This window comes from Aythya ferina (genome assembly GCF_964211825.1).
Source record: "Aythya ferina genome assembly, chromosome: 1".
Classification (NCBI taxonomy): Eukaryota; Metazoa; Chordata; class Aves; order Anseriformes; family Anatidae; genus Aythya; species Aythya ferina.
The window spans coordinates 202551469-202567531 of record NC_140296.1 but is presented as its reverse complement, the minus strand read 5'-3'; the positions used below and the strand labels follow the sequence as shown (position 1 = coordinate 202567531).

The 16063-nt window shown below is 39.5% G+C and overlaps 1 long non-coding RNA gene across 1 annotated transcript; it reads left to right on the top strand.

Moving 5' to 3' along the window:
* The first annotated feature begins 9016 nt into the window (after positions 1-9016).
* LOC311430093 lies at positions 9017-15840 on the top strand. Its single transcript, XR_014688550.1, has 3 exons — positions 9017-9317; positions 9570-9724; positions 14950-15840. It is a non-coding gene; the product is annotated as an uncharacterized lncRNA (long non-coding RNA).
* The last annotated feature ends 223 nt before the right edge of the window (positions 15841-16063 follow it).

Sequence of the window (16063 nt, the reverse complement as noted above, 5' to 3'; positions counted from 1 at the left end):
CTTTCAGTGGCTTCCGAGATGCACCACACGGAGTCTCACCCCAGGGCTGCTCCCTGTTGTGGCAGACTTCCTGGTTTTAAGCCTCCAGGCTTGAGGCTGTAGCAGGACCAGAGAGGAGGTGTATGGAAGTGCTCCACTCTCTTAGATAACTAACTTTCCTTATGCATTAGGTAGGGAGATCCCAGGGGCCTCACACTGCTCTTTGGGTTTCCGTTTTGGGGCCAGGCAACGAGAAAAAAAAAAAAAAAAAGCACCTAACTCCTTTCTTTGGATCTAGTATTTAGTTTTCAATTTGGGAGAACCCAGCTCAATACCTTGTTGAGCCATATATTTTCTCTGACTTCTGTGGCTAGGTTATTGGAGATATTTAAACTTCTTAAATTGGAGAAGAGAGCCTGGAAGTCTTCAAAATCTAATGGATGTAGTCAATAAGTCCCAAATCTTCAGTAGTACTGAAATCATCAAGACTTTATGTACCTAAATACATCTTTGCAGTCACTTCTGCAAACCCCAGTGGGTGCTTACATACAGCTGAAGGCACACAAATATCTTTAAAAATATGGCCTCAGAGACCCTGTTTACACGTTTGGTGAATTTTGTGTAGAGCCTTGGGTTAACACGTGCTTTAACCAAAATGCACTTTGTGTTCAGGTCTGTGCTAAATTTAGGGCATGAACTTGACCCTGTACGATGTCTGACAGGACTGTATGGGATATTGTATAACCTTGTGGTGGCATCTGTCATGTTGGATTTCTCCTTTGAACAGTCTTGGGTTTACCATCCTTAAGGGCAGATGGGATTTGCAGAAAATGTCTGTCTTGGCATTCCCTTCAATGTGGATGTCCACAGATAAACAATGGGCTTCTTACAGACAGCAGACCCCTGAAAAGAGGTATAAATACATTAACGATTTCTTCAAATGTAGCTATTTCAGTTTGGAAATGGCCTGTAACCACATCACAGATGTGCAGGCATGGAAGCAAGAACATGCCTCTATGGTCTGCTAAACCAATGCTGAGTTTTGGTTTATGTGGGTCTGTTTCTTTATCTGCCAAAACAGAGACATCTGAAAATACCTTAAATGTGCTTTCTTCCCAGCCCTAGCATCACTGTGCTGTATTGTATCACCGTTGCTGATCATAGATGACTCACCTTTGCTGTATAGATGACTCTTGACTGTGTCTTGATGGTGCTAAGGGAGGTTGTTGAACAGGAGAAATCTTGCAGGAATGATTAAAATTTGTGGGAAAGGGAGATGCTGTTGGCACAATTAACTAATTAGCACAGGGGTCAAATTCTTCTTTCAGACAACACTTTCCTTTAAAAAATATTTTGCCTAGCAGCATAAGAAAGGTAGCTGAGTGGTTGGAGCCATTCTTTAAATACATGTAAAAAGAAAACATGGTGTTTTTACTACCACTCTTTTCCAGTGGGACACCTGCTGAGTTTTTAATGGTGAAGAATTTTAGAAGGCAAAATCAGAAACATTAAGGACTGTTAAAATGAAGATAAGTAGCTTATGTTTTGTGTGACAGGACTGGAGACAGGATGCACCAAGATGGCCAAAGTCCCACACAAAGGGTCTGTGTTTGCATTTAAGGACTGGGGTAGGAATGTGTGGCTGGGAGAGCCTTTTCCATTCTTCATTTGCACAGAATGTAGCAAAGTGAATGTCAGTTTACAAGAGTTATGATCAAGAGATGAAGGCCTACTTCACTGCAAAAAATGTGGTCCGTAAGTGCAAAGTGTGAATTCTTTGCCTTTAGAGCATGTGAGATTGTATTTCTTCAGTTGTGGACAAAGTTAAATCAAATTACCTCTACTGACCACTGACTGCAAATGCACACAAACATCTACAGTACATATCTATATAGCTTTTGCTAGATATAACTTGATTTGTACCATGAGAAGCAACCTTAAGGTACCTCAAGCTTACCTCAGGATGCTTGTGACCTTAAAATATGCTGAGCTCCACGATTTATAAATAATAATAATAATAATAATTGCAACTCTCTGAATTTAGTTTGACTTATGTGTCAGGAATCATCCTTAATAATGACATGTATTAACAAAATTATCTGATAACAGTGGTTCTCCATGTAACTATTATAGTAGATAATCACAAAAAAACAGAAGGCTGAGGTTTCCAAGTCCACCTGACAAACAGGAACATCTCACCCTATCTGTGTAATCACAGCTCCGCAACCAGCTCTCTGGGTCTGGCTTTTCAAAGAGGACTACTGATCTATGGAAGACTGGAAGGACTTCCATGGGATGGATAGTTTGACTGATGTTATCCTAACCAGAGTATGCTCATAAAGCTGAAATACACCCACTGGTACCACGAATGTGCATTGAGGGTAGAGTCTGGACAATAGCTTATAGTTTCTGTCTTGCTGTCTGAGAAGGAGATAAGATGATGTAGCTTTCAGGTGGATGACTTGTACATGTCTCTGAGCTTCCTGGGTTTTGGTAGGGTGGTTGGCCAAGTGTTTCACAGGTTGCTTAGTAAACATGGTAAGTCTTTCTGTAGCAAATGTTCAGTGCCACAGCCCTCAGATTCCTTTGATTAGCTTTCTGGCTTCTCTGTAAATACGAGACTGTTAATATATTTATACTTTATTTTTCTTGCTCATAATCCCCCTGCATTATGGCATGAATGTGTCACTCTGGCATGAAGGTGGGAATGAACTACTGAGGTATGCAGTATTGCAGGTGAATTATGCACCCTTGTACTTTGGCTTTGTACTTCCCATCCTCCTGCCTCTCCTCTTCCTTCAGGCCTTCCTCCTCACTGTGGGGAGATGCTCTTCTTCTGAGCCCTGGGTCTGTGTCTCAGTCTCCATTCACCTGCATCTCTCTGAAGAGATTGATTCCAGAGTACAGTGTAGCTGACTGCAACAGCAAAACCTGTAAAGAGATTCCCCTTCTCCTCTTGTGAGGGCTTTCCTCATTCAGTCTGTCCCAGGGGGATTGAATGCCTTCTGCCACCTCACTCTTGAGACATTAAGACCTTGAAATTTGAAAGAGGAGTGGCAGAGACTGGAGAAAAATGGACCTGTGTTCTAACCCATGCAGCTTGTGATACGCACATTGTCGGGTGATAACAAAGGATTTACATAGGATTTACATTTTTCTTAGGGGACGTTTAGTGGAAAGGGAGCAATCAGTAGCAATGACAGATGAATCCATTTAGTGGCAAAGGCTGCCTCTTTCACACAAATAACAGGCTTTTTCTTAATCTACAATTTGTCACTGTTTATTCAGCAGTGCAAGCCTTTTAATTGCCCTGCAGCATCATGGGTTTGTGCTCCCTGGGAAGCAAGGGAGTTGTCTGGGGGAGTTAGAGGGCATTTCTGCCTCTTGCATAAACCTAGAAACCTGAACAGTGCTTTCCGGTGATCAGGCAGTTTCTCTGGGCAAGAATACAGGTGGAACGTGACTTGATGTGTCATGACTCAGCCAGGGGCATGGTGCAGAAGGAAGCAGCCAGGCTCCCATCAGCAGTCAGCAGGTCGGCATTAGTGCCCTTGCTGCTCAGTGCTTGCCTTGCCAAGACTCATGCTGAAGGGGATTTGCAACTTTTTGTTAGTTTTCTCAGCTTCTATTTAGTTTCTGACATGAGAACTATGAAAATCTGACTAGTTAGCTCTGTTGCTCCAGGAAGACAGGTGTGTGGAAGCAGAGAGAATCTTCAAGTAGACAGCTCCCCATCAGATTTTATACAGTCCTTCTTGACCCGGCATCATTTGTGCTCCCTGGTGTTTGGGATGCATGTTTGGTATACAGGTGGGGATACAGAGGAATTGTGAATGTCCCATCCCCTGGCAGTGTTCAAGACATCTATGTAGCTGTGGATGTTAATGTCAGTCTTCTCAGAGCCAAGTCAACATAAAGCACAGTTTGTCTTAAAATACTCCACTCAAACCATAAATCAGTATAAGAGCAATATCTCTTGTAGTTTTATTTTACTGACCACTGCTTGGCTTAGGCCATTTGCTGCTCCTCTGTTAGCTTGCTTATATAATCCTCTTTCGGGGTATCTCTGGCAGATGCCAAATATTATTCAGGAAAAGGTGCCTAATGAAATCAATATACCCAGTTGTGCTTCCACATGGCAGCTGATATTTATTCTAAGCAAGTAACCAGCTTCAACATGGTTCAGGCTGGGTGGCCAAGCACTCAGAAAGCAAGAAATGCAATATTAAGGTTGGAAAGTCGTATGCTTGATAATCCAGCTGGATCTTTGACCTCCTACTCTGTATATGCCTGAAAGTGTCTTATAATATGACTGCAGAGTCTTTGACCCAGAGTACAACATTGACTATAATCTGAGCATAAGTATAAGTTTATCATTAGATACAAATGTGTTTTCAAGCTCAATAGGGTTCTTGAGTCTCAATCAAATTTATGTATCAAGGTAAATTAGGAGAAATAATTGTTTTCTTTTTTAAAACAAACAAACAAATAAACAAAACAACAATGAAATTAGATAAACTTTTTGCTTTATTCTGAATTAAAACAATTTCTGGGAGGTTAGTATATTTCAGAGAGATATGAATTGAAAATTACCTTCAGAGCTGAACTTAATTCTGTGATACAAAAGCCCACTTGTATATGTACAAAGGAAACTCAGCTGCAAGCTCTGTATTAACCTGAGTAGTTGTCAGTGTCTGCAATGGACTACAAATTCTTGTCTTATCTAATGTCTTGGCCAGAATATACATCAGTCACTGTAGTGGATATAGTTGATTGTAGTCAAAGTGATTAATTGTCTAGACAAAATCTGTAATATCATCAACTTTGTCAAAACTTGTATGTGACTGAAAATCGTCCATAGAATTGGTAGTAATGACCCAATATATTTCATTGCCACTGACAGGGTCAGATTAAGGCCTTTTCTTTTTCTCTTAAAAAGCAAAACAAAAAAAAAAAAAACAAAACACACACACACAAACAAAGACCACTTTTCACCAGGATCTTTGGCTCAGAAAGAAGGTCTCAGAATCCCCTGCTTTAGGGATGTTTCAGGTTAGTGACCTATCTCCTGTAAGATCACATTTGCTTCAGAAATTTGAAGGTATATACAGAAAAAGAAGAGGATTTCCAGGAATGGAAAGGAGAGTTTTATAGGAGAGGCCCTTGTAGAGGTTAACAAATTCTGACAGTCTCTCTCTCTCTCTTTTTTTTTTTTTTTTTTTTTTTTTTTTAATCCTATAGGAGCTATGTTTGGGACTCTAGCTTGTTTTGCAGCTCTTATTGTAACAATCAGAGTTGATGGGATCTATATGTTTGGAACATAGAAAACTTTCTGCAGTGCTAAGGTCTTGGAAAAGTCCTGCCCTTGAGATCTCAAATGAAGCATCTAAAATCAGCAGACATTCTTGGTATTCGTGTGCTCTGACTTAAATTTGTCATTCTCAAATACACAGTGGGAATAGTAACAGCCTTGTTCTTGACCCAGTCAATTAAAATAGGAAACATTTCAGGTTTTCTTGCCTGAGAACTTCTCCTACAATTTGACTATATCATTTTCTACTACCTCTAGATGGTAGTGGAATGCAGATTCAACTATTACTATTTTTACTACCATTACCATTGCTTTTATTTAAAAATATCATTATTGTTACTCTCATTATTTATAATTTTAATATGATTGTTATTAATTAATATCACCACTACTGCTATGAACTTGTGAAGTTAAGGCTTTGCAGGACATCTTGTGTAGGTTATTCTATGCATGGTTACTGGTGATGGTCTCAGCTAAGTAAGGGACAGGAGCAAATGATCATTTTTCTTTGGAGTGAGTAATCTCTTGGTCAGGCAGAGCACTGTGCATGAAGTTTGCTCTTTTCTTTCTTTTTTTTTTTTTTTTTTTCTTCTCTGTTTCCTGCTATATTCAAATTAAATCATAGTAGTAATATGAAAAACAAAGAACAAAAACACAAAAATACTTCCTAGATGTGGATGAGGACAAGTGTTCACAGAGAGGATTGAAGCCCTGCTACCCATACCAAGGACCTTTGTACTGTTTTGCTGGGACTCCAAAGGGAGTTGAGGTCAGGCTAGGACTTCTCATATGTCACGTGGAGAACTGCATACAGCTTTGTAGAGGCTCTTCCTCTGGCTTTGGGGACATAAGGAGAAGCTGTGACACTGGGCAGGGCAGTTGCTGAGCCTTTGTGAATCACTGAACACCTTGGGGGCAGAGGAGGGACCTAACGGTGGCAACCAAATCTTCCTCAGTGAAAGTGCACCTGAGTAAGATGGATAAGGAAATATTGGGCTGTTTTTTTTTTTTTTTTTTTTTTTTTTTTTTTTTATGATTACTTTTGGTCATAGGCTAAGTTTGCTGTGAAATGCAGTTTCAGCTGTTGTGAAATTACTTGCCCCCTTCAGGTCAAATCTGCTTGTAGCTTCATCTGGGAGAGACATTTACAGAGTAATTTCACCAAAAACTGAAGGAGCAAAAGGAATACAACACACACCAGGTTTCATAAGTGGTTTCTCAGTAGCTGACATTCTTTCTGCAGGATATGACAAACTCAGCTTCAGCTTTTCTTCTTTCCTGGAGAATGTCCATGCTACTAGTATACAAAGAAGGGTGAATGTACTCAACTGCTCCTGTCCAGAACAACTTATTTCATGTGATTATGCAGTCACGAGAACCCACAGACAATGTGTTAAACATCCTCGGGAATTAGTCCACTTACTTTCTGCACCAATTAATATTTTAATATTTTTTTTTGAGATTGGTATAGGTCCAAGGGGAGAAATTAAGGGCACCAGACTCCCATAGGGAGCAATCTACAGGGAGTAGGATATTCATCAAGGAGGCAGCTGAATCAGGAAGAAAGTTGGATTTGAGCAGGCATTTCCCACCCAGCTGGTGAGTGTCCTAGCCTCTGGGCTGGAGTGTATCCGAGGGCAACGTGATCTGGGATGGCTCTGGAGCTATTCTACTTGGCAGGCAATAATTCAGAGCTCACGCAAACAAAGAGCCAGGATGAGTCACCAGTCTGCTGATTAGGCTGCTCTCCTGGGAGGGAGGCACCTGGATCCCAGATCCACGTTGAGCTGTGAAGTGGAACAGCATCAACTGGGAGGGATTGGCAATACTTAATACTGCCTGGTTAGGAGGCTCTTCATGCGTGGGAGGCATGAGTTTGAATCCACTTGGAGAGGAGAGAGAGTTTAATTCAGGTCTCCTAAAACCTAAGGAGTGCTCTTATCACTACCTTGTAATTATGGGGATAGGATGGCTCTTCAGCCACAGGGTGCTGAGGTGGACGTTAGATCTTGCTTTCTTAAAAGAGCTGGAAAATTAACATTTGTGTTTTGATCCACTGGGACATTCTGCGGAGAACAGAACAAACCAACCAACTTTAGTCTTCCTTCTTTATGTAGGAATCTCTCTCTCTCTCTTTTTTTTTTTTTTTTTTTTTTTTTTTCCCTAACCTGCAGAACAGACAATTATTCACATTCCCTTGACCGGCAATGCCATTCCACGTCCTGGAAAATGCTGAGAGCATACTTGTGTGTGTGCAACTGGGCAGATTATCTCTGGGAATGGTCTGGTGGACTGGGAGCCAGGGATAACCACAGATAAGTCTGATGGGCCTGGAAGAACTTGCATCTATGAAAAGAGAATGGGGAATTTTATTGTCTTGGCAATGCCTCTACAATTTTCTTTTGAATGGATATGCTAATTGTAAGTGGTAGAAATGTAGAATCTAAGGATTCTTCTCCATTTGCACCAGACTGAAGCTTAGGACAATTCAGTTCAAACCCAGAGTAACTCTGTATTGTTTCTGTTGTAAAAGAGATAAGAAAATAGCCCAAACTCTTTATTCATGTCAATCCTATAAAATGTGTAAAGGGGAGTCTCCCTGCCTTTAACAGCCGTGACCTGAAAGATCCTATCTGATCTACCTCTGTCAGCTTGGCATTTTTGCAGTAGTCAGTGGTTGCACAAAACTGGCCAATTTTTCCATATATAGTGTTGCTAAATTACCCTTTCTGGTTTTGTTTTATTACCCCCTCAGAGCAATGATCTCACCCATCAGTGTTGTGTTGCTCTTCGGGAGTGGCAGGGGTGGAACGGGGTGGGACGAGCAAAGCCCTGAGCTTTTTCCAGAGTTCCCTGCATATGCAGAACCTTTCATTGTCTTCTCTAACACGCCCTCACCTTTCACACAGACTGGAATTTGACACGCCGGGTTAGAGAAAGAAAGAGGAAAAAAAAAAAAAGCACAACACAAGAAAAAAAACTGCAAACAAGATCTTATCGTGGAAAATATCCATCCACCCTCCTGATAATAAAAAAGGCCTCAGGTTAGGAAAATAAAAAATGACTCTAATGAACACTCAATATTAACATGCAAATACATTCATGGTTCCTGGCACAGCTGGAAAGACTGAATGTAGTCCTCTTCTAAAAAGTAGTTTTTACACTTCTTGTAAGAAGGAAAGTTTATCCTGATGGTTGCTGTTCTACATAATCTTGAGAATTCGTTCTTCTCTGTTGAGGAAAGCTCTGGATACTCCTTCTCCCTCACCCCACCCCATACCCCACATTCATTTCACCAGGTGGCATGACGAAACCCTCTAGATCAAGGCAGGTTTCATCAACAAGGCTTCGTGCCATGCCACCCATAATTCATCCCAGCCTGCTGTGGCTTTCTCCCAGCAAGCAGCACCTCTTGCAAAACCAGCCCGTCTCACACTCCTTCCAAATTTGTGTTCCCGAGCACCAGCAACAGAAGAGCATGATTCACTAACAGAGCACACAGACCTTCACTCCACTCTGGCCAGTTTGTGTCATTGCCTTAATGTTAATTATACACCATAATGTGCGCATTTAATTTCCGTGGTGTTTCAATTAAATTAATCAGGCAATTAAAATTAATTAAAATTACAGAAATCACCTGCAGAAGTGTTTGAAACATGGGGGAGGGGAAGGGAGGGGTTGGGAGGGAGCTGGGAACATAGATGGCTGTGTTTTCACAGACCTTCCTTCCCTTGATTAATTTTTGGGATAGACTCTTTCAGAGCAGGTTATTTAAGGATTTAGAGCTTGTTCCAAGGCCCATTGAAGCCAATGGAAATCTCTCTATTGTCACTGATAGGCTCGGGACCAGGCCACTAGCCCTGAGTGCTTAGGATAGAGACATTTAAGGTGCAAGTGATGAAAGACCTGATGTTGAGCAGAAATCCATCAACACCTCCAAGAAACAAGGCCGAGGGCCTTTAAGTACCAAATCAGGGACAGATTTTGAAAGGCCACTAAACGTGAGGATGATATCTGTGGGAGTTGGGTGAGTCAATCCTTCCAAGAACCTGGGCTGGAGAGGCATTCTAAGAAACTTATATGTCTTTGAAGTATCTAAGGACCTTTAAGACACAGCCATGTGTATCCTGCCCTGAATTTCCATTGACTTACACGCTCAGTGAGAGAGGGTCCTAATTTCACACTGGTGACTCATGACTCCTGAAACCTTGGGCAAGTTGCTTACCCTTTCTTTAGTATCTTTTACCCTTTCTTTTCACATTTTTTTTTTTCCCCTCAGCATGGAAGGGACAGTACTAGCTTTTGAAGAGCTACTTCCTCCACAGCATCCTACTAGCCAGTTCCAGCCCAACCAGTGCCTGTGTCTGGGAGACAGTTTAGTTACTTCCACACTTTCCTGGAAAGATTTTGCCTGGCACACTCCTGTCTCAGCAGGTGAGTCACCCATTCTTCGCTTCCATTCTTCACCCCGCAGTTGGGGATGTTTATACCGCAGTCACTAAAGCTCATGCAGGTATCCCCGAGCTGCCTTTAAATTAATTTGCTGGAGTACCATTGGTAGGATAGCTGTAGTTTCAGGGAATGTTGTGTGGGCTGAAAAACCTGGGTATGAAGTGAAGTAAATGCTCATAATTAGGCTGAGCCGCTCTGCCCTGCACTGGCCAATGGATCCTGAGCTTGCTCTTTTAAAGACATAACTGCTTTTTAACACATTATAATTTCCCTCACACCACCAGATAATCATAGTTCCATAGGCAATTACCCATCCTTCTTGAAGTCCAAGAGGGAGTCAAACCTTATCACCTCTGCCCCAACAACACCTGCTTTTGCTCTGCACTTGTGAGCCACTTTTTCCTTTTCAGTTGTTTAGATGATTAACATAATTAGGTTAAGCAAATATATAAGGCTTCTAGTAAGACTGAAGTTTACTGCCAATTTCATGTCTGAAAGATTTAAGTGCACCAGAACTCAGGTATTGTACCAGTCCTATCAACTGATATTTCCTTTTTCTTATTTCATCTTTCTGTAAACTTTCAATCTTTTACATCCTCAGACCATAAGGACACAATATTCCCATTATTATTAGACAAATTTAGCACAGTTATGTGCTACTCTTTTTATTTCTTAAATCACAACAAAATGCAAAACGTGAAATGAAATTGATACAGAATATTTTTCAGTTTTTGTGTATTTATCTTGATTTTTGATCTTACAGAACACTTTATTCACTCCTTTCTTTTTTTCTTTCTTTTTTTTTTTTTTATTTTTTTATTTTTTCCCCAAATATAGAAAATAAAATACATCAGAAACAGGAAAGATAAAACAGAAAAAGAAAGGTGGGGGAGACAACTAAGAACACAATAACTTGTTTTTCAAAATTAGAAATTTTAAGCAGAAGTATTTTGTTTCTGAACAGCCTAGAATTTTAATTACAAATCTGATGAACCCTCTTTCTTCTCTCCATAATTCTCTATCTAACTGATGAAATATCCCCTCTCCCTTTGCTAATCCTTCTCCATTTGAATCCTTTGACACGACTTCTTGTGTGGCCTTTGGCACGTCACTTCACCTCAGTTTCCTCATCTATAAAATGGCTGTTAATCCCTATATAGTATCACCCACGCAAATTGCCAAGGCTTATGCCTGAACAGTGCTTTGAAGATAAGTGAGGAAAGTTTCAAAAGGACCTAAGAGATTTAGGAGTGAAAGTTTCATTAACTTTCCATCAGATTTGTACTTTTATATCTCTGAGAGCCTTTTGAACGTCTGCAGAACTGCAAGACTTTACTCATCACAGTCATATTCCTTGTTCTCCTCAAGGAAAGGGATTGCTCCAGGCTAGTTTTGATAGAAGAATTTGTTCCTCAAAAGAAGCAAGGTGAGACTTGGGGTTCTCCAGTTTCTTCCCCCTTTCTATGTTTAAGATATGAAATCTTGAATGCATACTCCAACCATTACTCCGAAGTGGTACCTCTCAGACAGTCGGTATTTATATCAGTACATCTACTTGGCTTATTTTGACTGAAAGAAGGGAGGGCAGGCCCGTAACATCAGCTTTGCTGCTGGATAGTAACTATCAGCTGGGAGGCAGTGGTGAGCTCCTTTGGATGGTGCAGAGGTAGTCACCTCTTCATTTAGCACGACTTGTTTTGGAGTGGAGCATAACACTTTCTTTTCTCTAAGTGCAACTCAATGGAGAGTGCCTACCCTGTCAATCTTGGGATGCACTGGTTCATTCAAGAAGAGTTATGAGGTTTCTCTAATCACAAGAACATGATCTTATCACCCCATTTGTCCAGTGAACGGAAGTCCATTTTTTATTTTTTTGCTAAAATAGTGACAAAATTAAGAAACCAATAAAGATCAAAATTGCTGGAAAGACACTCTGAAACAGTTCAACATATAATTATATATTAATTTTGAGTTTTCTACCTTGATTCTCAATCAATAGTCTTTCTTAAAAACTATACAAAGGGAAAGAAAAAGAAATTAATCAATCAAAGTTGTGTGGATAACAGTGTCTTGGTGGTTTGGGTCTGTTCAGCTTCAGCAGCTAAATCACTGTCCTGAAATTACCTAGAAATAATGCTACTTTTATTTGGGGGACCTTCCTTATCAAAATGAAAATGAACTTATGTGAAAAGAAACATTTCCATTGGCTATAAATTAAATATTTTACTTTGATTTTCATTTTATCTATTGATAGACTCAGTGCAGATGAATTTGAAAATGAAACATGATTTAAGAACAGAAATCTGGAAGGTTTGGTTTACAGAAAGTTGAGGCATACTGATTTAAAAGCTTTTTAATCCCAGTCTGTTAACCACATTTGTTTTAAATTTGTTGATGATTTTGATCATTTTTTTGATCATATTGCCTACAACTACATTTCTCCGAGAATAGGGCTTTCTACAAAAATATTGTCCTGAATTTGGAAAACTGGTTCTTAAGAAAAAACAACAAATGTAATTATAATGTTAATAAAGGCTAATTCTAGGGATTGACAACACAGTGAGGGATGGATCCAATATTCTCCATATGTTTCTTCCAATTTTAATTATTCAACTCTGTGATTATCTAACTGCCTGTGTTTAGTACCTTTTTTCTATTACCCCAAAATATGAATACCTTGCATTTCAATATGTTCATACTTTATCACCAAATTTTTCTTCAATTTACAACAGACAAAACGAACACAGAGAGAGGTAATGTTGAAAACTTCTGGCAGAGCAGGCAACTGAGCCAACAAGACTCGTCTCAAATTTTCTTCACAGTGTGGATTTCCCATTTATTCTTAAGTTGTACAAAGTCTAATAAATATCAAAAGCTCAAGAATCCCCTCTAAAATATTTGTTAGGGAATTTCTGAATAAAAAGGATATCTAGGGATTTTTTAAATTATTTTTTATTTTATTTTTTCTTCAATTACAGCTGAGTGCAGTTGGCTTAAAAGCTATGTTTCTGTAAGAACTTTGTCAGTGTCCATACCTACTGACAACAATTGAGAAAAATAAGGAATACACACACACACACATACTCCACCAACAAACAAAAACCAAACCAAACCAACCAAACAAACAAAAAAGCAAGCAAACAAAACAAAACAAACAAACAAAAAAATAAAACAAAACAAAACAAACAAACAAACAAAAAAACCAGGAGAATTTAGCTTGTGTTGGAAGGTTCTTGGTATGCAGCAGAGTTTCTCTTCACCTCTGGAATTCACACTGCATTCTAATTAGAGCTGTTAATTAGATACATTTTGTTAAAACATGTTTCATCAAAGCTGAAGCATTTTGTAAAGAAGTGTCTATTTTGTTGACACTTTTCTTGGAGAAATTTTTGAGGTTCAGGGCTCTGGTCAAGGAGAGAATTCAAAGAGAAGCAGAGCTCATGTCTCCCATGTGTAATGAAAGGGGTGTTAAAAATCTATTGCCATTATAATTTGCCAAAATATTTGAAAAGCTTTTTATTTTCCTCTTTTCATTTTCTCCAATGTGGAGGGAAACAAATTTCACAACCTCAAAAACAGTGGTAAAATGGAATTGTTGTCCCATGGACAACTCCTGTAATAAGGCCAACAAACGTCATGCAGAGTCCAGTTCCTCCTTGTTGAAGCAGAGCTATTCATGTATGCAGCCTTACCAAGTGTCCAAAGTGTTTCATGCATTGCTAATAATTATGGGCACATCTTGGTGGTCATATTGAATTCAATGGCAATTTTCCCACAGATGCTATCAGGAACAGAATTTATCCCTATATGCTTTGATTGTATAACTCGGTTTCTGTTATTGCTTAAGACTCCCCAGTCTGTGCCAGCATGCAAAATTCTGATGAAGCCTTATGTTAGCGGCTGCTGCTAACTGTTCTTAATTATTTGATAGTCATCTGAGGCCTGAATTTCAGAGATGTGGAGCTACTCTTGTTCCAATTCTAATCAACGGTAATTTGGAGACTTTGTCCATCTATAAATGAGACCTTAAAAGGACATTCCTGATCCCATTGTCTCTACAGGTTCATATGTGCAGGTGTGAATTTTCAGTTAACAAATGAGCTAGAGCTGGTTAAAAACTGACAGAATTGCCTTTTTGGGGAACTACAAGATTTCTCTTTTATTTATTTATTTATTTATTTATTTATTTATTTATTTATTATTTTTCCTTTAGGGGAAGGGATGAATCTCAAATTCAGAAAATAGTAATAAAATCACAGAATCATTCATAAAACTAAGTATTCTGATAGGCTTTGTTTAATCCTCGTTGAAACAATAACTTTTGTCTGTATTGTTCCTGCCAATATGAGGCAATGATTACTCTGCATTATATTTCCTGATCTCGCCACAAGAATAAAGACACAATGAAATATTTTTAATTTAGGGGAATGAGACATTTAATAACTGCATGTTTAACCTTCTGGTGGAGCCAATGCATCCCTCCAGAATACAGTGATTTGGATAATTAGTATTTTCTGCTGGAAAAATTGGACTTTCAGCTCCAGTTCTGTCTCATCAGGAGTAACAGAAGGCCAAACTCAAGTTCTTTTGACTGTCATGGAAAAAAGTACCTGCCAATCCATTGAGGCTCTGCCACAGTAATGTTTCAGGGCCTGTTTCAAAGCCAAGCCAAAAATAGCAGGAAACTTTTGTGAGTTTTGTGCAGCTGGACAGAACTTCAAGGACCTGTTAACATTGTCTCAAAGAGTCAACACCCTATTTCTGTATTCCTGTAGTTGTATTACACCTGTGTTGGGCATAGTCTTAATACCAGTCTATGAAGGAGAGGTGGATGGATGATGGAAGTCCTTGATATTCCTCTTCACCGGAAGACACACACCTAGGATATCTAACTTCAAAGTTTTCACAGTTGCTCAGCACCATGCTGGTCATTGCTCCAATTGTACTACTCTCCTTTGAGGGAGGCTATAGGGAAACCTGTGCTCCAAACACTTGATTTAACTTAGGGTTCAACCTCACAATCCTGAAAAAGCGTTTGTGAAAGTATTTTTGTGTTTAACTTATTTCTCTAGAGACATTTTTTCCAGGTCCTCTGTTTTCCTCTTTCCTTTTTTTTTTTTTTTTTTTTTTTTTTTTTTTTTTTTTTTTTTTTTTTTTTTTTTTTGTGAAAGGATTTTCCACCAGTACTTCAAGGACCATTGTGAAAGGATTTTCCACCAGTACTTCAAGGACCATCAGCTGATGCACACAGACCCACTGGTGCTCAATGGATCTGAAGGGGCCAAATAGGTGCTGCTGGCATCTTTAAGGAAATTTCAGCACCTGTGTTTCCTGCTGCCCAGTGGGAACTGTGAATTGGGCAGTGAACCCTATAGAAATGGGTTCACAGGAGGCTGGTCCTCCTCCTGGGGTTGTATATTTATGGTCAAGTACATGGATGGATGAGATATTATGACATCATGGGTTTTGCCAAGCCCTTCTCAGCTTTGCTAGTCCAGGTAACAGGACTTTCCCTCAGTGGGAGTGGGGAATAACTTTGGTACAAGCTGCCCTGCTGAAGAGGTACAGTGGTTAATCTATGAAATTGGAAGAGAGGGTTTTAGTCTCTTCCCACTCAGAAATCATTCATGTAATTGTACCTCACACCTAGACTAACACCCTACCTCACCTTAGCTGTAATTGAAAAAAAAAAAAAAAAAGCAGTATCAGCATGCTAGAGGCACAACTATATAAAAAGTTTAAAGTGAAGTACAGGCATTTTTGCCTTTGGGCACCCAAACTGAGGCATCTAAAGTGACTGGTATCCAGTCAGTTGATACTCAGAAGTTTCTAAAAATCAGCACTTGAAAATACCGGAGAAAAGATCACAAATTTAAGAACCTTTCTGTCTAAAACCAGTTCTCACTGGGTAATTTTGGAACAACTTCCACACCCCCACTCCAAAATGCTTTTAGGAGATTGAAATGACCATGAAAACACTTTGCATTTGAGGTCAGAGACAAAACTGCTCCAAAACTGACACCTTACCTACCATGTTCCCAGTCTGGTGGGAATACTGCATCTAAAATTGAAAGGTTTATGTTGAAAATGTTGACACAGCCCTAAATTGGAGTGATGTGGGTGTCAGGGAGGAGCATGGGGTGAGGGCTTTTTGAATCAGTCCTTCTTTTAATCCTTGGAAGGGGCCTGTAGAAAAGATTCATTTTCTATATCGAGTTTCATTCATTGAAAGGATTCCAAAGATAAAACTCATAAACTGTGCAAACACAGATACAATGTGGGTGAAAGGGTTAAGGGACTGAAGAAGACTCGGTAATTCTC